The sequence below is a fragment of the Rattus norvegicus genome, chromosome 14, assembly GCF_021556685.1.
Source record: "Rattus norvegicus strain SHRSP/BbbUtx chromosome 14, alternate assembly SHRSP_T2T, whole genome shotgun sequence".
Classification (NCBI taxonomy): domain Eukaryota; kingdom Metazoa; phylum Chordata; class Mammalia; order Rodentia; family Muridae; genus Rattus; species Rattus norvegicus.
The window spans coordinates 26,385,750-26,407,295 of record NC_141547.1 but is presented as its reverse complement, the minus strand read 5'-3'; the positions used below and the strand labels follow the sequence as shown (position 1 = coordinate 26,407,295).

General features: G+C 40.0%; 1 pseudogene; it reads right to left on the bottom strand.

Annotated features, from left to right (window-relative positions):
- Positions 1-2,372: 2,372 nt before the first annotated feature.
- LOC148001290 (ferritin light chain 1-like) lies at positions 2,373-16,117 on the bottom strand (annotated as a pseudogene).
- Positions 16,118-21,546: the final 5,429 nt, after the last annotated feature.

Below are 21,546 nucleotides of genomic sequence, written 5' to 3'. Positions count from 1 at the left end.
ACCTGGGGTTTTAAGAAACAAAATCCTTCCCATTAAAACTGCATGGTGTTTATGACCACCACAGGGATGATTTAAAAAACAATGGAGAAGGTTGACTTATTAAAAATAAAGCCAGCTAATTACAGCAAATGGGCTTAATTTAAAAACCACAGGTGCCTCTTTTATAAGCTTTCCTTGAGCTTTTGCCCATAACGCACTTCCAGGTCATTGGGCAGCACTGAAATCTTTGCTGTGGCCAGCTTCAAATGGAAAACATTTGGCTCAGTTCTACCCACAGTCCAGACTGAATATGATGTCATAGAAAATATAAAACCTATGAAAGCTTGCTTCGGCCTTGAAGAGTGTTGCATCTAGTTCACTATTTTTAAAATGTACATAAAAGGCTGCTACATCACATCATCTTTGTTTTATGTTTTAGAGTAGATTTATGATGGAATTCACTTGGTAGTTACATTATTTTACTTTTAGAAATCAGTGACAAAGGTATTAACAATTCTTAGTGAAAAATAATGTAAGGAAATAATATTGTTACACTGGATTTTCATAGGTTTATAACTAAGATCTACATGCATTTTATATTTTAAATCCCAAAACCCTCAGATACAGTTTTCGTAATTACATTTCATTTTCAGTTTCACTTTATGAAGCTTGTTTATTTTAATGACGTTCCTACATTCCAAGTATGACATTCTACAGAGAATCCCATTTAATTTCCTGAGAGGAGATTACCAGATTTTCTCTTTACCTAACTGTTGACACATGGATTTTCCTGATGTCTAGCCTATTGATGTGATAGATTTAATATGCTATTCTTGGTGCTAGGAATGTAGGCTGCATTATTTAGGGGGAGAGGACTTGTCTTTCCAAATCAACCAGATGCTAATATTTTCCTTGTCCATGAACTGGAAATTTAGGACATATTTATTCGAGATGAGGGAAGAACACTGGCTTAGGGTTTTACTGCTGTGAACAGACACCATGACCAAGACAACTCTTATAAGGTCAACATTTAAATGAGGCTGGTTTCCAGGTTCAGAGGTTTAGTCCATTATCTTCATGGTGGAAAATATGACATACCTATAATGACACATTTTTTCAAAAAGGCCACACCCACTCCAACAAGGCCACAACTCCTAATAGTGCCACTCCCTGAGCCAAGCATATTCAAACCACCACAAACACAGTGATCCTGTGGTTGCCCATAAATGAATCCATAGTAATAAAGAGAAGAACACATCACACAAATTCATCATTTCTAATTATGCTTTAATAAATCAATATAAACATTGTAAATAAAGCATTTCAGGCACTCTCCTAAGTCTCTGTATAGATTATAACATACTTTAGAATGTACAATGAAAGTCTATATTCATTATATCTATTTTTCATATTTATCAGCAAAAAAATCTATGCAATCTATTTTGGCTTAATTTTATTTTATATTAATTTCATGACTAAGACTGAAAAGTACATGCTATGTTTTGAACAAGACCCTTATGCATATTACCTGTGAAATAGGATGATAAAATTTTTCAGAGAGTGAGTGTGTGGAGAGCAGTACTAAAATTCACATTGAAACTCAATTTCCATTGAAATGGTATTGAGAGTAAGGGGATTTTTATATTTTTATTAACTAATGTCAGTCATAATGGCTTTGGCTTCATAAATGGGCAATTGCCTAGCAAAAGGATTAGAAGGAAGTAACTGAGATTTATTCATTTTTTTCTTCCCCATTTGTTCCATGCAGGCCTTAGCAAGTGATCATCCAAGATGAAAACATTTTTATCTTGGGCTTTCCAGCATCCAGAACCGTGAGAAAGCAATTTCATTCGCTAACAATTGTCCTAAGGTATTTCTAATTATGAACATATTGACTCCAGTAATTTATTTTCAAAAGAAGAAAATATAATTAAACATGATCATAGGTGAAATGAAAATACAATACTTAATGTATCAAAGCAGACAACTTAGAGTTAGAAAAGGCTGTCTCTGAATGAACTTCTCAGTGAGTTTTTGGGGTAATATTTTTAAGTTCTCCAATCTTAATTTCTGAAAACATTAAATTACTACTTACTGTAGTTTTCATATAAATATTAAGAGCTATGATGCATAGTCCTATACAGTGATTGCTTAGGAAATGTCAGTGAAGAAAGCCCAACCTGATCATGCTAGTATAAGCTACTTGTCTTGCCTTCAAATAGCTTTTTTTTTTTTCTGTTTCAAAATGCTTTACTTTTACTTGGTCTAAGATTTGGGAGATGCTCCAGGGTGGTTACAAAGCTGCCTCGTAGCTTGATAGGTTCGTCCAGGTGGAGGTCCTGAAGCTGACTAGTGAGATGCAGAGGAGGGAGTCTCTTGGAAGGCGCAGAGGCCTAGTTGTGCTTGAGAGTGAGACTCTCAAAGAGATACTCGCCCAGAGATACCTGGTGCATGCCAGTCTGTGCTGGTTGAGACCCTGCTAGCCTAGGGAGGTTGGTTAAGTGGTTGCCCATCTTATTGATGAGCTTCACCTGCTTATCCAGGAAGTGGCTTTCCAAGAAGTCACAGAGATGAGGGCCTGTGTGGGCAGAACCCAGGGCATACAGAATCAAGAGGGCCTGGTTCAGGTTCTTCTTGAGGGTCAATGCAGCTTCTATGGCAACCGGGGTTGTACCCCATTCATCTTGAGACAGCTTCTGCACACCCTGGAAGAGTGTAACCCCGCAATCAGTCTTTGACTTGAGATGCTCTGTGCCCTCTGTGCCCTCGCGCTTCTCCTTGGCCAATTCATGGAAGAAGTGGCCTACGCCCTTTCATCCCAATCAAAAAGGAAGCCCGGAGTAAGGTAGGTGTAGGAGGCCCTCAGGTGCAAGTCGATCAGGCAGTTCACCGAAGCTTCCATTCCGGTGGAAGAATTCTGACGAATCCGAAAGGACACGGCTGTTCCAGAGTATGGGGCTAACCGTGAAGATGGTGCTGGCTCATCCTAGCAGCAGAACACTCCAAGGAGATGGTCCCCGACGCTGCAACTTGAGAGACTTGTAAGGTGGCTGGAAGCTAATAAAGTGGGAGTCCCCGGGTCCATTCCATCCAAACACTGTTGAAGCAAGACACAGATCCACGGGACCTCCAAGCTTCTTGACTGTGGAAGCAATGTTGACAACTGCTTCAAGCTCATCATGACTTTTCTGCTGAGTTGGACGACTTTCACACTATGACATATTATAAACCTTTAATACCTTTGACTTGTCTTTGTAGAGGACTTTCTTGCTGCCACCAGAAATGTGATATACCAATATCTCCAGGTTTCCAGTGTTTCCATAGTGTATCTTCTAGTATCAATACATTTTCTGTTGTACTGCTCTACTGAATTAACCTTGAAAAGAATTTATGAAGAAAAATATCTCAGTCATACTTTGGTGATAAAGATGTCGAATCTCAAGTAGTTTAAAAGTTTTAAAGGAGCATAACTGATGTACGGCGAGGATTTAAACTGTGACCAAACTATCCTTTTATTTCCTTTTGTTTTATTATTATCACTGGTTACAGGTGGTTGGTTTTGCAAACCATGTAATGGGTCCATATATGAGCTATTTCCCCTCAATTTTTTTTCTCATGAAGGAAATGCTTGCAGGTATTCATTCTTAAAATATGAGAGATATTGTGGATTCATTCTCAGTGTGTCTTTTAATTGATTTGAATTCTTCTAATTTTAATTTTATTCTTGTAATGTGTACTGATGAGTAAGCCTTCATTGTTGAGTAACAAAACTATACTATTATAATAATTAAATGTAACTTTGAATGGTAACACAAAAATCACAAAATAAAAAAATGACAAAACATGTCTAAGAGTCTTCTAAATTCTTTATTCACACAAGAACGTAAGTCAGCAAATGAATAATTACAATTTCTGTAGAAGGCCTATGGGAATACAGCAAGAAAGTTTTTAGAATTCCTACTGATTTCAGGAACTCAGAAATTCCATATAGAGAAGGAGAGGAAAGGTCTTACCTTGGCCACCCTGCCTTCCTAGCTGGAATCAGCTTAGAACCAGTGGGAATTTCTTGTTAAGATGAAAGGTTAACCAGAGGCCCAAACAGCCCACTTGTTGCCATGATCAACTGTATTCTTATCTACCCCACAATCCTGCATTCTTAAAATATGCTGAGGCCACTTTGGAGATCTTCTCGGAAGGTACACAACTGTGTTATTTCAGGGAGGAAGTCCATGCTGTATAATTCCCTTATACCTTTTAACCTAAGCTGGTACTTTTATAGTGAGTCCTGCTCTAGAATCCCCTTGAAAGAGTTGAAGGAGCTTGCAACCCCATAAGAAGAACAATGCCAACCAACCAGAGCTCCCAGGGACTAAACCACTACCCAAAGACTATACATGGCCTGACCCTGGACTCTAACCTCATAGGTAGCAATGAATATCCTAGTAAGAGCACCAGTGGAAGGGGAAGCCCTGGGTCCTGCCAAGGTTGGACCCCCAGTGCGGGGGAATACAGGAAGGCAGTAAAGTAGAAGTATAGGGGGGACACCTTCAGCTCTTTCAATCCTTTCTCTAACTCCTCTAATGGGAATCTTGTTCTCAATTCAGTGGTTTGCTGCTAGCACTCACCTCTGTATGTCTTCATTTCTAAGGCTCTGTTGTCATTGCACTCTGATCACTGAAAGTGATAGCTTAGCATTTCCAAAAGGATTCATACATCTAGATCTATACTGCTCTATAGTGTCCACATAGATTCAAAGAATATTACTCTGTATGCAAAATAGAATCATATTATTACAAGACAAAGACAAAAAGAAGTATAACACAATAGAAAGGTGCTATGTCATATATAAATGGTTCTCCATTAGGATACAGTTCATTGCCTAGGTGAAACTCAGCTTTTTCTCTTAGAGATTGTGGTAGAATTTGAAATTGTATTTCACCTCCAAGGGTCCATGTAAACTGAAAGTGAAAGTTTGAAAATATAAATTCCAAGAGAATGGAATGAGGAGAGAAGGAATAACAGGAGATTGTAAAATCAAGACTTGTGAAAAGAGGCAAGGTTGTCATGTAAGATTAAGGGAGCAATTCATCATACATCTGTAAAAACTGAACATCAATGTGAAAAAAAATGATGTCAACACTATTCATCATATGAAAATGGATACAAACCATGACAAATATTTAGTGTAAGATAAATCACTAAACTACTAGAAGAAAACAGAAGAACATATAACAACAATATGAGCAAAATTGTGTAAAGATAATTACATCAAATTTAAGGTTGGCATTCCCCTTGGGAACAGTGGAGACAATTAACAGGATAAGAATAGCCCACGAAACAGTAGAAAAATTACAAATGACACATATGATAAGGTGTTTTACTTTATAAACCTTTACAATCCAAATAAATATCAAGGAAGAAAATACTCCTATTAAAATTAGGCAGAATAAACCTACATCACTACCAGTGGTAGTAGAAATTTGTTTTCAAAATTAGATATCATTATGATAAGCAATCAAGGCTACAAGGAAGTATTCCCTAATGTTATAGAATGACTGCTATAGAATGATAATAGAAAGGTAGAATAAAGTTCGGTCTCTTCTCCCTCTTTTTTTCTTCCTTTATTACGTTTTTCTTCCCATCTCCCTGGATTTTCTATTTGCTCCCTTTCTTTCCTTATTTCTTTTCTTTTTAGGTATAACGTTCCTGAATCCTTTGGCAGTAACTTGCTGGCATTGATACATCATTCCTGAGTACTTAACTGAATATTTTCCGTAAACAGCATATGCTCACACACCACTCCAATATAGTAATCAGAACAATTTGATTACTACCTTTTGTTTATAAGACTCCAGACAACTTTTTGCAATTATTCACTAATCTTCCTGACAGACAGATCTTGTCCAGCACTTCTTTGTAGTTAGCAAATGTCTTCACAGGACTGTCTAGCTTGCTCATTATCTTCAATACTTCCTTGGCATATAATAAGTCTTGACGATCATGTGTTATAATTAATTATAATGAGAGCATTTGTAGGGGTTGGGGATTTAGCTCAGTGGTAGAGCACTTGCCTAGGAAGCGCAAGGCCCTGGGTTCGGTCCCCAGCTCCGAAAAAAAGAACCAAAAAAAAAAAAATGAGAGCATTTGTAATCATTCTAAAATTTTATAAAATTGTGCTAAAGTAAAATTTTCAACTACTATTTTACAGTTGGAAATTGAAAACTTGAACTTACCTCTTATTTGTTTTCACTTGTCTCAGAATTTAGAAGCATGTAAATTTAAGCAAAATTTCTGGTATATTTATACAATAGTTATATTAAAGTATTCATGATATAGTTACTGAGATAACAAAAAAGAATGATCTTTAAAAAATAGTTCAAATGGTAATATTTAATTATATTTTCCTTCATAGAAAATACTGTGGAGGGGTTTCTACTTGGGAGAAGAAAGGCTGACATAGAAAAAAGTCAGGGATGAAGGACAAATAGCATCAAGGTTGCTTAATAAAATTTCAAGGAATCATTATTTTGCATTACCTAAAGTATACTACACATGTATATGTGTATACATATGCATAAATTATATGTAATGCATGCATATATAACTTACATTATATGTATATGTAGTATATGTATCTGCTTATGTGTATACGTATATATGCATATATGTGTATGTTTGTGTATGTTTGTATACATGTATGTGTGTATGTGTATATGTATGTGTGTATGTATATATTAAATATAGTTAAACCACCTGAACTGAGAGTGCTATATACGGAACCATGAACTATTGAAAACTTTAGTATTAGGCATGAGATACCTCTTTTTCAATAGTTGGCCAGTATAGCCCAAATGATTCAGACACACAAAAATCAATACTGTAGCTATAGTGTTTGGTTGCAGTTGATTGTGAACTGTAATTTGCAGTTGGTACCACACACTTAGGACAGAAAACCTGGATAATTCATGATGGATCTATCCTCAAAGCATTTTTCCTGAAGTTTCATGGTTAACAAAAATACTACGCATGTGCCCAAGGGTGGGGGGAGGCAATTTAACAATCCTAGCCAGCTGCACCACAAATGGTTCACAGCAATTAGCAGCATGGCAAGATATGCAAGCAGGTGCAGTAGGTGGCGCCCACATCAATGGCAACCAACATCTCTCAAAATTGACTGAAAGCTGACTCAACAGGAGGGAATGTATGCCTCATACTGAAAAACTTCCAGCCACCTGGGCATTTGCATTCGCAGACCTTAAAAGAAAGTACTCCCCTCTACCTTGCCAGACCAGCATAATATTTATTATATCCTTAATACTATCATTATAGCCATTGATAAGTGTAGCTCCCATTACTCGTTAAGGATGCCTGTCTTTACAGAAAGTGGAAAGCATCTCTGAAAACCATTGTGGAACAAATGTTATAAATATTGTAGTGAAGGGACCTCAGCCATGTGGCTCGGCTGCTCTGAGCCTCTCCTGGCAAAATATCTCTTAGCAGTCCTAACTGCTTCAATTCACTTGTAGATACGGAAGCCTTATGAATCTGGTCAGTTTCAGGGAATTCCTGAAGCATTTGAATTGTTTAATTCCTGAGGTTAAATAATTTTATGAAAGATGGAATGTTTTACCTTCATTTTTTATTGGATTTTTTAAATTTACATTTCAGATATTATTCCCTTTCCCAGGGTTTCCCAACAAACTTACCCTATCCCATCCCCCTTCCCTTCTTCAAAAAAAGCTCCCCATCTAATCCCCCTCGCTCCCTGACATTCCCCTACACTGGGGGTCCAACTTAGGCAGGACCAAGGGGTTCTCCTTCCACTGGTGCCCAATAAGGCCATCCTTTGCTACACATGCAGTTAAACCCAGGGTTCAGTCCATGGTGTTTGGCATTATTGTTCTTATGAGGCTGCAAGGCCCTTCACTTCTCTCAATCCTTTCTCTAATTCCTCCAATGGGGGTTGCTTTCTCCATTCAGTGGTTTGCTGCTAGCATTTGCCTCTGTATTTGACATGCTCTGACTGTGTCTCTCAGGAGACATCTATATCCCATTCCTGTCAGCATGAACTTCTTAGCTTCATCCATCTTATCTAGTTTTAGGGGCAATCCAGTTCCATCAATTTGCCTATAAATTTCATAAAGTAATTGCTTTTCATAGCTGAGTAATATTCCATTGTGTAGATGTACCACATTTTCTATATCCATTCCTCTGTTGAAGGGCATCTGGGTTCTTCCCAGGTTCTGGCTATTATAAATAAGGCTGGGATGAACATAGTGGAGCATGTGTCTTTTTTATATGTTGGGGCATCTTTTGGGTATATGCCCAAGAGAGGTACAGCTGGATCCTCAGGTATTTAATGTCCAATTTTCTGAGGAACCTCCAGACTGATTTCCAGAATGGTTGTACCAGTCTGCAATCCCACCAACAATGGAGGAGTGTTCCTCTTTCTCCACATCCACGCCAGCATTTGCATCTAGAATCCCTGCATCTAGAGTCAGAGGCAGCTCACAGTTACCTAATATGGATGCTAGCAACTAAATCTGGTCTTTTGCAATAATGAAAAACTATTCCTTCTATCCTATCTAGTCCCTATCCTACTTCTCATTAAAAGTATCTTCCTTTCACACAGTTTTTTTGCTTTTAAAATAAGTTTAATTTTCAAAAGTAATTTAATATCTGGAATAACTTCCTCCAGTGTTTTAAGGCAAGGCTTAATGCTTAAATTTAATCATAATTTCATAGCCCATCCTCCGAGGCTTCTCTGGAACATCTAATAATTTTATACATTTTTATTCAAAAATATTCCAGCTATTATGATAGTCATGATAGCCAAAAAATCAACTCTATTTTCATTACTATTAAATTAATTGCATTTTTTTTGATTTTTTTTTATTAACTTGAGTATTTCTTATATACATTTCGAGTGTTATTCCCTTTCCCGGTTTCCGGGCAAACATCCCCCTCCCCCCTCCCCTTCCTTATGGGTGTTCCCCTCCCAACCCTCCCCCCATTGCCGCCCTCCCCCCATAGACTAGTTCACTGGGGGTTCAGTCTTAGCAGGACCCAGGGCTTCCCCTTCCACTGGTGCTCTTACTAGGATATTCATTGCTACCTATGGGGTCATAGTCCAGGGTCAGTCCATGTATAGTCTTTAGGTAGTGGCTTAGTCCCTGGAAGCTCTGGTTGCTTGGCATTGTTGTACTTTTGGGGTCTCGAGCCCCTTCAAGCTCTTCCAGTTCTTTCTCTGATTCCTTCAATAGGGGACCTATTCTCAGTTCAGTGGTTTGCTGCTGGCATTCGCCTCTATATTTGCTGTATTTTGGCTGTGTCTCTCAGGAGCGATCTACATCCGGCTCCTGTCGGTCTGCACTTCTTTGCTTCATCCATCTTGTCTAATTGGGTGGCTGTATATGTATGGGCCACATGTGGGGCAGGCTCTGAATGGGTGTTCCTTCAGTCTCTGTTTTAATCTTTGCCTCTCCCTTCCCTGCCAAGAGTATTCTTTTTCCTCATTTAAAGAAGGAGTGAAGCATTCACATTTTGATCATCCGTCTTGAGTTTCGTTTGTTCTAGGGATCTAGGGTAATTCAAGCATTTGGGCTAATAGCCACTTATCAATGAGTGCATACCATGTATGTCTTTCTGTGATTGGGTTAGCTCACTCAGGATGATATTTTCCAGTTCCAACCATTTGCCTACGAATTTCATAAACTCGTTGTTTTTGATAGCTGAGTAATATTCCATTGTGTAGATGTACCACATTTTCTGTATCCATTCCTCTGTTGAAGGGCATCTGGGTTCTTTCCAGCTTCTGGCTATTATAAATAAGGCTGCGATGAACATAGTGGAGCACGTGTCTCTTTTATATGTTGAGGCATCTTTTGGGTATATGCCCAAGAGAGGTATAGCTGGATCCTCAGGCAGTTCAATGTCCAATTTTCTGAGGAACCTCCAGACTGATTTCCAGAATGGTTTTACCAGTCTGCAATCCCACCAACAATGGAGGAGTGTTCCTCTTTCTCCACATCCTCGCCAGCATCTGCTGTCACCTGAGTTTTTGATCTTAGCCAATCGCACTGGTGTGAGGTGAAATCTCAGGGTTGTTTTGATTTGCATTTCCCTTATGACTAAAGATGTTGAACATTTCTTTAGGTGTTTCTCCGCCATTCGGCATTCCTCAGCTGTGAATTCTTTGTTTAGCTCTGAACCCCATTTTTTAATAGGGTTATTTGTTTCCCTGCGGTCTAACTTCTTGAGTTCTTTGTATATTTTGGAAATAAGGCCTCTATCTGTTGTAGGATTGGTAAAGATCTTTTCCCAATCTGTTGGTTGCCGTTTTGTCCTAACCACAGTGTCCTTTGCCTTACAGAAGCTTTGCAGTTTTATGAGATCCCATTTGTTGATTCTTGATCTTAGAGCATAAGCCATTGGTGTTTTGTTCAGGAAATTTTTTCCAGTGCCCATGTGTTCCAGATGCTTCCCTAGTTTTTCTTCTATTAGTTTGAGTGTGTCTGGTTTGATGTGGAGGTCCTTGATCCACTTGGACTTAAGCTTTGTACAGGGTGATAAGGATGGATCGATCTGCATTCTTCTACATGTTGCCCTCCACTTGAACCAGCACCATTTGCTGAAAATGCTATCTTTTTTCCATTGGATGGTTTTGGCTCCTTTGTCAAAAATCAAGTGACCATAGGTGTGTGGGTTCATTTCTGGGTCTTCAATTCTATTCCATTGGTCTATCTGTCTGTCTCTGTACCAATACCATGCAGTTTTTATCACTATTGCTCTGTAATACTGCTTGAGTTCAGGGATAGTGATTCCCCCTGAAGTCCTTTTATTGTTGAGGATAGCTTTAGCTATCCTGGGTTTTTTGTTATTCCAGATGAATTTGCAAATTGTTCTGTCTAACTCTTTGAAGAATTGGATTGGTATTTTGATGGGGATTGCATTGAATCTGTAGATTGCTTTTGGTAAAATGGCCATTTTTACCATATTAATCCTGCCAATCCATGAGCATGGGAGATCTTTCCATCTTCTGAGGTCTTCTTCAATTTCTTTCCTCAGTGTCTTGAAGTTCTTATTGTAGAGATCTTTTACTTGCTTGGTTAAAGTCACACCGAGGTACTTTATATTATTTGGGTCTATTATGAAGGGTGTCGTTTCCCTAATTTCTTTCTCGGCTTGTTTCTCTTTTGTATAGAGGAAGGCAACTGATTTATTTGAGTTAATTTTATACCCAGCCACTTTGCTGAAGTTGTTTATCAGCTTTAGTAGTTCTCTGGTGGAACTTTTGGGATCACTTAAATATACTATCATGTCATCTGCAAATAGTGATATTTTGACCTCTTCTTTTCCGATCTGTATCCCTTTGATCTCCTTTTGTTGTCTGATTGCTCTGGCTAGAACTTCAAGAACTATATTGAATAAGTAGGGAGAGAGTGGGCAGCCTTGTCTAGTCCCTGATTTTAGTGGGATTGCTTCAAGTTTCTCTCCATTTAGTTTAATGTTAGCAACTGGTTTGCTGTATATGGCTTTTACTATGTTTAGGTATGGGCCTTGAATTCCTATTCTTTCCAGGACTTTTATCATGAAGGGGTGTTGAATTTTGTCAAATGCTTTCTCAGCATCTAATGAAATGATCATGTGGTTCTGTTCTTTCAGTTTGTTTATATAATGGATCACGTTGATGGTTTTCCGTATATTAAACCATCCCTGCATGCCTGGGATGAAGCCTACTTGATCATGGTGGATGATTGTTTTGATGTGCTCTTGAATTCGGTTTGCCAGAATTTTATTGAGTATTTTTGCGTCGATATTCATAAGGGAAATTGGTCTGAAGTTCTCTTTCTTTGTTGTGTCTTTGTGTGGTTTAGGTATAAGAGTAATTGTGGCTTCGTAGAAGGAATTCGGTAGGGCTCCATCTGTTTCAATTTTGTGGAATAGTTTGGATAATATTGGTATGAGGTCTTCTATGAAGGTTTGATAGAATTCTGCACTAAACCCGTCTGGACCTGGGCTCTTTTTGGTTGGGAGACCTTTAATGACTGCTTCTATTTCCTTAGGAGTTATGGGGTTGTTTAACTGGTTTATCTGTTCCTGATTTAACTTCGATACCTGGTATCTGTCTAGGAAATTGTCCATTTCCTGAAGATTTTCAAATTTTGTTGAATATAGGTTTTTATAGTAAGATCTGATGATTTTTTGAATTTCCTCCGAATCTGTAGTTATGTCTCCCTTTTCATTTCTGATTTTGTTAATTTGGACACACTCTCTGTGTCCTCTCGTTAGTCTGGCTAAGGGTTTATCTATCTTGTTGATTTTCTCAAAGAACCAACTTTTGGTTCTGTTGATTCTTTCTATGGTCCTTTTTGTTTCTACTTGGTTGATTTCAGCTCTGAGTTTGATTATTTCCTGCCTTCTACTCCTCCTGGGTGTATTTGCTTCTTTTTGTTCTAGAGCTTTTAGGTGTGCTGTCAAGCTGCTGACATATGCTCTTTCCTGTTTCTTTCTGCAGGCACTCAGCGCTATGAGTTTTCCTCTTAGCACAGCTTTCATTGTGTCCCATAAGTTTGAGTATGTTGTATCTTCATTTTCATTAAATTCTAAAAAGTTTTTAATTTCTTTCTTTATTTCTTCCTTGACCAGGTTATCATTGAGTAGAGCATTGTTCAATTTCCATGTATATGTGGGCATTCTTCCCTTATTGTTATTGAAGACCAGTTTTAGGCCGTGGTGGTCCGATAGCACGCATGGGATTATTTCTATCTTTCTGTACCTGTTGAGGCCCGTTTTTTGACCAATTATATGGTCAATTTTGGAGAAAGTACCATGAGGAGCTGAGAAGAAGGTATATCCTTTTGCTTTAGGATAGAATGTTCTATAAATATCCGTTAAGTCCATTTGGCTCATGACTTCTCTTAGTCTGTCGACATTACTGTTTAATTTCTGTTTCCATGATCTGTCCATTGATGAGAGTGGGGTGTTGAAATCTCCCACTATTATTGTGTGAGGTGCAATGTGTGTTTTGAGCTTTAGTAAGGTTTCTTTTACGTATGTAGGTGCCCTTGTATTTGGGGCATAGATATTTAGGATTGAGAGTTCATCTTGGTTGATTTTTCCTTTGATGAATATGAAGTGTCCTTCCTTATCTTTTTTGATGACTTTTAATTGAAAATTGATTTTATTTGATATTAGAATGGCTACTCCAGCTTGCTTCTTCTGACCATTTGCTTGGAAAGTTGTTTTCCAGCCTTTCACTCTGAGGTAGTGTCTGTCTTTGTCTCTGAGATGTGTTTCCTGTAGGCAGCAGAATGCAGGGTCCTCGTTGCGTATCCAGTTTGTTAATCTATGTCTTTTTATTGGGGAGTTGAGGCCATTGATATTGAGAGATATTAAGGAATAGTGATTATTGCTTCCCGTTATATTCATATTTGGATGTGAGGTTATGTTTGTGTGCTTTCATTCTCTTTGTTTTGTTGCCAAGACGATTAGTTTCTTGCTTCTTCTAGGATATAGCTTGCCTCCTTAAGTTGGGCTTTACCATTTATTATCCTTTGTAGTGCTGGATTTGTAGAAAGATATTGTGTAAATTTGGTTTTGTCATGGAATATCTTGGTTTCTCCATCAATGTTAATTGAGAGTTTTGCTGGATACAGTAATCTGGGCTGGCATTTGTGTTCTCTTAGGGTCTGTATAACATCAGTCCAGGATCTTCTGGCCTTCATAGTTTCTGGCGAGAAGTCTGGTGTGATTCTGATAGGTCTCCCTTTATATGTTACTTGACCTTTTTCCCTTACTGCTTTTAATATTCTTTCTTTATTTTGTGCGTTTGGTGTTTTGACAATTATGTGACGGGAGGTGTTTCTTTTCTGGTCCAATCTATTTGGAGTTCTGTAGGCTTCTTGTATGTCTATGGGTATCTCTTTTTTTAGGTCAGGGAAGTTTTCTTCTATGATTTTGTTGAAGATATTTACTGGTCCTTTGAGCTGGGAGTCTTCACTCTCTTCTATACCTATTATCCTTAGGTTTGATCTTCTCATTGAGTCCTGGATTTCCTGTATGTTTTGGACCAGTAGCTTTTTCCGCTTTACATTATCTTTGACAGTTGAGTCAATGATTTCTATGGAATCTTCTGCTCCTGAGATTCTCTCTTCCATCTCTTGTATTCTGTTGGTGAAGCTTGTATCTACAGCTCCTTGTCTCTTCTTTTGGTTTTCTATATCCAGGGTTGTTTCCATGTGTTCTTTCTTGATTGCTTCTATTTCCATTTTTAATTCCTTCAACTGTTTGATTGTGTTTTCCTGGAATTCTTTCAGGGATTTTTGCGATTCCTCTCTGTAGGCTTTTACTTGTTTATTAATGTTTTCCTGTGCTTCCCTAAGTGTGTTCAAGTCTTTCTTGAAGTCCTCCAGCATCATGATCAAATATGATTTTGAAACTAGATCTTGCTTTTCTGGTGTGTTTGGATATTCCATGGTTGTTTTGGTGGGAGAATTGGGCTCCGATGATGGCATGTAGTCTTGGTTTCTGTTGCTTGGGTTCCTGCGCTTGCCTCTCGCCATCAGATTATCTCTAGTGTTACTTTGTTTTGCTATTTCTGACAGTGGCTAGACTGTCCTATAAGCCTATGTGTCAGGAGTGCTGTAGACCTGTTTTTCTCTCTTTCAGTCAGTTATGGGGACAGAGTGTTCTGATTTCGGGCGTGTAGTTTTTCCTCTCTACAGGTCTTCAGCTGTTCCTGTGGGCCTGTGTCTTGAGTTCACCAGGCAGCTTTCTTGCAGCAGAAAATTTGGTCTTACCTGTGGTCCCGAGGCTCAGGTTTGCTCGTGGGGTGCTGTCCAGGGGCTCTCTGCAGCGGCAGCAACCAGGAAGACCTGTGCCGCCCCTTCCGGGAGCTTCAGTGCACCAGGGTTCCAGATGGTCTTTGGCTTTTTCCTCTGGTGTCCGAGATGTGTGTGCAGGGAGCAGTCTCTTCTGGTTTCCCAGGCCTGTCTGCCTCTCTGAAGGTTTAGCTCTCCCTCCCACGGGATTTGGGTGCAGAGAACTGTTTATCCGGTCTGTTTCCTTCAGGGTCCGGCGGTGTCTCTGGCAGGGGTCCTGCCGCTCCTGGGCCCTCCCCCACGGGAGCCCAGAGGCCTTATACAGTTTCCTCTTGGGCCAGGGATGTGGGCAGGGGTGAGCAGTGTTGGTGGTCTCTTCCGCTCTGCAGCCTCATGAGTGCCCACCTGACCAGGCGGTTGGGTCTCTCTCTCACCGGGTCTGGGAGCAGAGAGCTGCTGCGGGCCGGGATCCGCGGGTGTGGGACTTCCGGTAAACACAGAACGTGCCCGGTTCTAGAGAAATTCTGCTTCCCTGTGTCCCAAGCTCACCAGGCAGCTTTCTTGCAGCAGAAAATTTGGTCTTACCTGTGGTCCCGAGGCTCAAGTTCGCTCGTGGGGTGCTGCCCAGGGGCTCTCTGCAGCGGCATCAACCAGGAAGACCTGTGCCGCCCCTTCCGGGAGCTTCAGTGCACCAGGGTTCCAGATGGTCTTTGGCTTTTTCCTCTGGCGTCCGAGATGTGTGTGCAGGGAGCAGTCTCTTCTGGTTTCCCAGGCCTGTCTGCCTCTCTGAAGGTTTAGCTCTCCCTCCCACGGGATTTGGGTGCAGAGAACTGTTTATCCGGTCTGTTTCATTCAGGGTCCGGCGGTGTCTCTGGCAGGGGTCCTGCCGCTCCTGAGCCCTCCCCCACGGGAGCCCAGAGGCCTTATACAGTTTCCTCTTGGGCCAGGGATGTGGGCAGGGGTGAGCAGTGTTGGTGGTATCTTCCGCTCTGCAGCCTCAGGAGTGCCCACCTGACCAGGCGGTTGGGTCTCTCTCTCACCGGGTCTGTAATTGCATTTTTATAATGTAGAAATAGTATACAATGACATTTGTGTTTTATGTCCCTTTTGATATGCTGTTTTAGTTTAGTTAGTCATAAGACAGGGTTTTATTGAATATATTTTTCATATGTGGACTAAATTTTATAGGATAAGTTTATATTTGAGGAAACACCGAAAGTGCCTTCTCCTGTGAGTGAATACTGATAACATATTCTTCTCACCACATAGAGATCGATGCTACAAGTTTCAAAGGCCTCAATATTGACAGTCTTCATCAGCATCAACAATGGGCACCTATGTCACACTAAAATAAAGGAGTTGTAGATGCTATGTTTCAATAAGGCCTGGACTTCCTGGTTGCTGCCGCTGTAGAGAGCCCCTGGACAGCACCCCACGAGCGAACCTGAGCCTCGGGACCACAGGTAAGACCAAATTTTCTGCTGCAAGAAAGCGGCCTGGTGAGCTTGGGACACACGGAAGCAGAATTTCTCTAGGACCGGGCACGTTCTGTGTTTACCGGAAATCCCACACCCGCGGATCCCGGCCCGCAGCAGCTCTCTGCTCCCAGACCCAGTGAGAGAGAGACCCAACCGCCTGGTCTGGTGGGCACTCCTGAGGCTGCAGAGCTGAAGAGACCACCAACACTGCTCACCCCTGCCCACATCCCTGGCCCAAGAGGAAACTGTATAAGGCCTCTGGGCTCCCGTGGGGGAGGGCCCAGGAGCGGCAGGACCCCTGCCAGAGACACCTCCGGACCCTGAAGGAAACAGACCGGATAAACAGTTCTCTGCACCCAAATCCCGTGGGAGGGAGAGCTAAACCTTCAGAGAGGCAGACAAGCCTGGGAAACCAGAAGAGACTGCTCCCTGCACACACATCTCGGACGCCAGAGGAAAAAGCCAAAGACCATCTGGAACCCTGGTGCACTGAAGCTCCCGGAAGGGGCGGCACAGGTCTTCCTGGTTGCTGCCGCTGCAGAGAGCCCTGGGCAGCACCCCACGAGCAAACCTGAGCCTCGGGACCACAGGTAAGACCAAATTTTCTGCTGCAAGAAAGCTGCCTGGTGAACTCAAGACACAGGCCCACAGGAACAGCTGAAGACCTGTAGAGAGGAAAAACTACATGCCCGAAAGCAGAACACTCTGTCCCCAGAACTGACTGAAAGAGAGGAAAACAGGTCTACAGCACTCCTGACACACAGGCTTATAGGACAGTCTAGCCACTGTCAGAAATAGCAGAACAAAGTAACACTAGAGATAATCTGATGGCGAGAGGCAAGCGCAGGAACCCAAGCAACAGAAACCAAGACTACATGCCATCATCGGAGCCCAATTCTCCCACCAAAACAAACATGGAATATCCAAACACACCAGAAAAGCAAGATCTAGTTTCAAAATCATATTTGATCATGATGCTGGAGGACTTCAAGAAAGACATGAACACACTTAGGGAAACACAGGAAAACTTTAATAAACAAGTAGAAGCCTACAGAGAGGAATCGCAAAAATCCCTGAAAGAATTCCAGGAAAACACAATCAAACAGTTGAAGGAATTAAAAATGGAAATAGAAGCAATCAAGAAAGAACACATGGAAACAACCCTGGATATAGAAAACCAAAAGAAGAGACAAGGAGCTGTAGATACAAGCTTCACCAACAGAATACAAGAGATGGAAGAGAGAATCTCAGGAGCAGAAGATTCCATAGAAATCATTGACTCAACTGTCAAAGATAATGTAAAGCGGAAAAAGCTACTGGTCCAAAACATACAGGAAATCCAGGACTCAATGAGAAGATCAAACCTAAGGATAATAGGTATAGAAGAGAGTGAAGACTCCCAGCTCAAAGGACCAGTAAATATCTTCAACAAAATCATAGAAGAAAACTTCCCTAACCTAAAAAAAGAGATACCCATAGACATACAAGAAGCCTACAGAACTCCAAATAGATTGGACCAGAAAAGAAACACCTCCCGTCACATAAATGTCAAAACACCAAACGCACAAAATAAAGAAAGAATATTAAAAGCAGTAAGGGAAAAAGGTCAAGTAACATATAAAGGGAGACCTATCAGAATCACACCAGACTTCTCGCCAGAAACTATGAAGGCCAGAAGATCCTGGACTGATGTCATACAGACCCTAAGAGAACACAAATGCCAGCCCGGGTTACTGTATCCAGTAAAACTCTCAATTAACATTGATGGAGAAACCAAGATATTCCATGACAAAACCAAATTTACACAATATCTTTCTACAAATCCAGCACTACAAAGGATAATAAATGGTAAAGCCCAACATAAGGAGGCAAGCTATACCCTAGAAGAAGCAAGAAACTAATCGTCTTGGCAACAAAACAAAGAGAATGAAAGCACACAAACATAACCTCCCATCCAAATATGAATATAACGGGAAGCAATAATCACTATTCCTTAATATCTCTCAATATCAATGGCCTCAACTCCCCAATAAAAAGACATAGATTAACAAACTGGATACGCAACGAGGACCCTGCATTCTGCTGCCTACAGGAAATACACCTCAGAGACAAAGACAGACACTACCTCAGAGTGAAAGGCTGGAAAACAACTTTCCAAGCAAATGGTCAGAAGAAGCAAGCTGGAGTAGCCATTCTAATATCAAATAAAATCAATTTTCAATTAAAAGTCATCAAAAAAGATAAGGAAGGACACTTCATATTCATCAAAGGAAAAATCAACCAAGATGAACTCTCAATCCTAAATATCTATGCCCCAAATACAAGGGCACCTACATACGTAAAAGAAACCTTACTAAAGCTCAAAACACACATTGCACCTCACACAATAATAGTGGGAGATTTCAACACCCCACTCTCATCAATGGACAGATCATGGAAACAGAAATTAAACAGTAATGTCGACAGACTAAGAGAAGTCATGAGCCAAATGGACTTAACGGATATTTATAGAACATTCTATCCTAAAGCAAAAGGATATAACTTCTTCTCAGCTCCTCATGGTACTTTCTCCAAAATTGACCATATAATTGGTCAAAAAACGGGCCTCAACAGGTACAGAAAGATAGAAATAATCCCATGCGTGCTATCGGACCACCACGGCCTAAAACTGGTCTTCAATAACAATAAGGGAAGAATGCCCACATATACGTGGAAATTGAACAATGCTCTACTCAATGATAACCTGGTCAAGGAAGAAATAAAGAAAGAAATTAAAAATTTTTTAGAATTTAATGAAAATGAAGATACAACATACTCAAACTTATGGGACACAATGAAAGCTGTGCTAAGAGGAAAATTCATAGCGCTGAGTGCCTGCAGAAAGAAACAGGAAAGAGCATATGTCAGCAGCTTGACAGCACACCTAAAAGCTCTAGAACAAAAAGAAGCAAATACACCCAGGAGGAGTAGAAGGCAGGAAATAATCAAACTTAGAGCTGAAATCAACCAAGTAGAAACAAAAAGGACCATAGAAAGAATCAACAGAACCAAAAGTTGGTTCTTTGAGAAAATCAACAAGATAGATAAACCCTTAGCCAGACTAAAGAGAGGACACAGAGAGTGCGTCCAAATTAACAAAATCAGAAATGAAAAGGGAGACATAAGTACAGATTCAGAGGAAATTCAAAAAATCATCAGATCTTACTATAAAAACCTATATTCAACAAAATTTGAAAATCTTCAGGAAATGGACAATTTCCTAGACAAATACCAGGTATCGAAGTTAAATCAGGAACAGATAAACCAGTTAAACAACCCCATAACTCCTAAGGAAATAGAAGCAGTCATTAAAGGTCTCCCAACCAAAAAGAGCCCAGGTCCATTCGGGTTTAGTGCAGAATTCTATCAAACCTTCATAGAAGACCTCATACCAATATTATCCAAACTATTCCACAAAATTGAAACAGATGGAGCCCTACCGAATTCCTTCTACGAAGCCACAATTACTCTTATACCTAAACCACACAAAGACACAACAAAGAAAGAGAACTTCAGACCAATTTCCCTTATGAATATCGACGCAAAAATACTCAATAAAATTCTGGCAAACCGAATTCAAGAGCACATCAAAACAATCATCCACCATGATCAAGTAGGCTTCATCCCAGGCATGCAGGGATGGTTTAATATACGGAAAACCATCAACGTGATCCATTATATAAACAAACTGAAAGAACAGAACCACATGATCATTTCATTAGATGCTGAGAAAGCATTTGACAAAATTCAACACCCCTTCATGATAAAAGTCCTGGAAAGAATAGGAATTCAAGGCCCATACCTAAACATAGTAAAAGCCATATACAGCAAACCAGTTGCTAACATTAAACTAAATGGAGAGAAACTTGAAGCAATCCTACTAAAATCAGGGACTAGACAAGGCTGCCCACTCTCTCCCTACTTATTCAATATAGTTCTTGAAGTTCTAGCCAGAGCAATCAGACAACAAAAGGAGATCAAGTGGATACAGATCGGAAAAGAAGAAGTCAAAATATCACTATTTGCAGATAACATGATAGTATATTTAAGTGATCCCAAAAGTTCCACCAGAGAACTACTAAAGCTGATAAACAACTTTAGCAAAGTGGCCAGGTATAAAATTAACTCAAATAAATCAGTTGCCTTCCTCTATACAAAAGAGAAACAAGCCGAGAAAGAAATTAGGGAAACGACACCCTTCATAATAGACCCAAATAATATAAAGTACCTCGGTGTGACTTTAACCAAGCAAGTAAAAGATCTGTACAATAAGAACTTCAAGACACTGAGGAAAGAAATTGAAGAAGACCTCAGAAGATGGAAAGATCTCCCATGCTCATGGATTGGCAGGATTAATATAGTAAAAATGGCCATTTTACCAAAAGCAATCTACAGATTCAATGCAATCCCCATCAAAATACCAATCCAATTCTTCAAAGAGTTAGACAGAACAATTTGCAAATTCATCTGGAATAACAAAAAACCCAGGATAGCTAAAGCTATCCTCAACAATAAAAGGACTTCAGGGGGAATCACTATCCCTGAACTCAAGCAGTATTACAGAGCAATAGTGATAAAAACTGCATGGTATTGGTACAGAGACAGACAGATAGACCAATGGAATAGAATTGAAGACCCAGAAATGAACCCACACACCTATGGTCACTTGATTTTTGACAAAGGAGTCAAAACCATCCAATGGAAAAAAGATAGCATTTTCAGCAAATGGTGCTGATTCAACTGGAGGGCAACATGTAGAAAAATGCAGATCGATCCATGCTTATCACCCTGTACAAAGCTTAAGTCCAAGTGGATCAAGGACGTCCACATCAAACCAGACACACTCAAACTAATAGAAGAAAAACTAGGGAAGCATCTGGAACACATGGGCACTGGACAAAATTTCCTGAACAAAACACCAATGACTTATGCTCTAAGATAAAGAATCGACAAATGGGATCTCATAAAACTGCAAAGCTTCTGTAAGGCAAAGGACACTGTGGTTAGGACAAAACGGCAACCAACAGATTGGGAAAAGATCTTTACCAATCCTACAACAGATAGAGGCCTTATATCCAAAATATACAAAGAACTCAAGAAGTTAGACCGCAGGGAAACAAATAACCCTATTAAAAAATGGGGTTCAGAGCTAAACAAAGAATTCACAGCTGAGGAATGCCGAATGGCTGAGAAACACCTAAAGAAATGTTCAACATCTTTAGTCATAA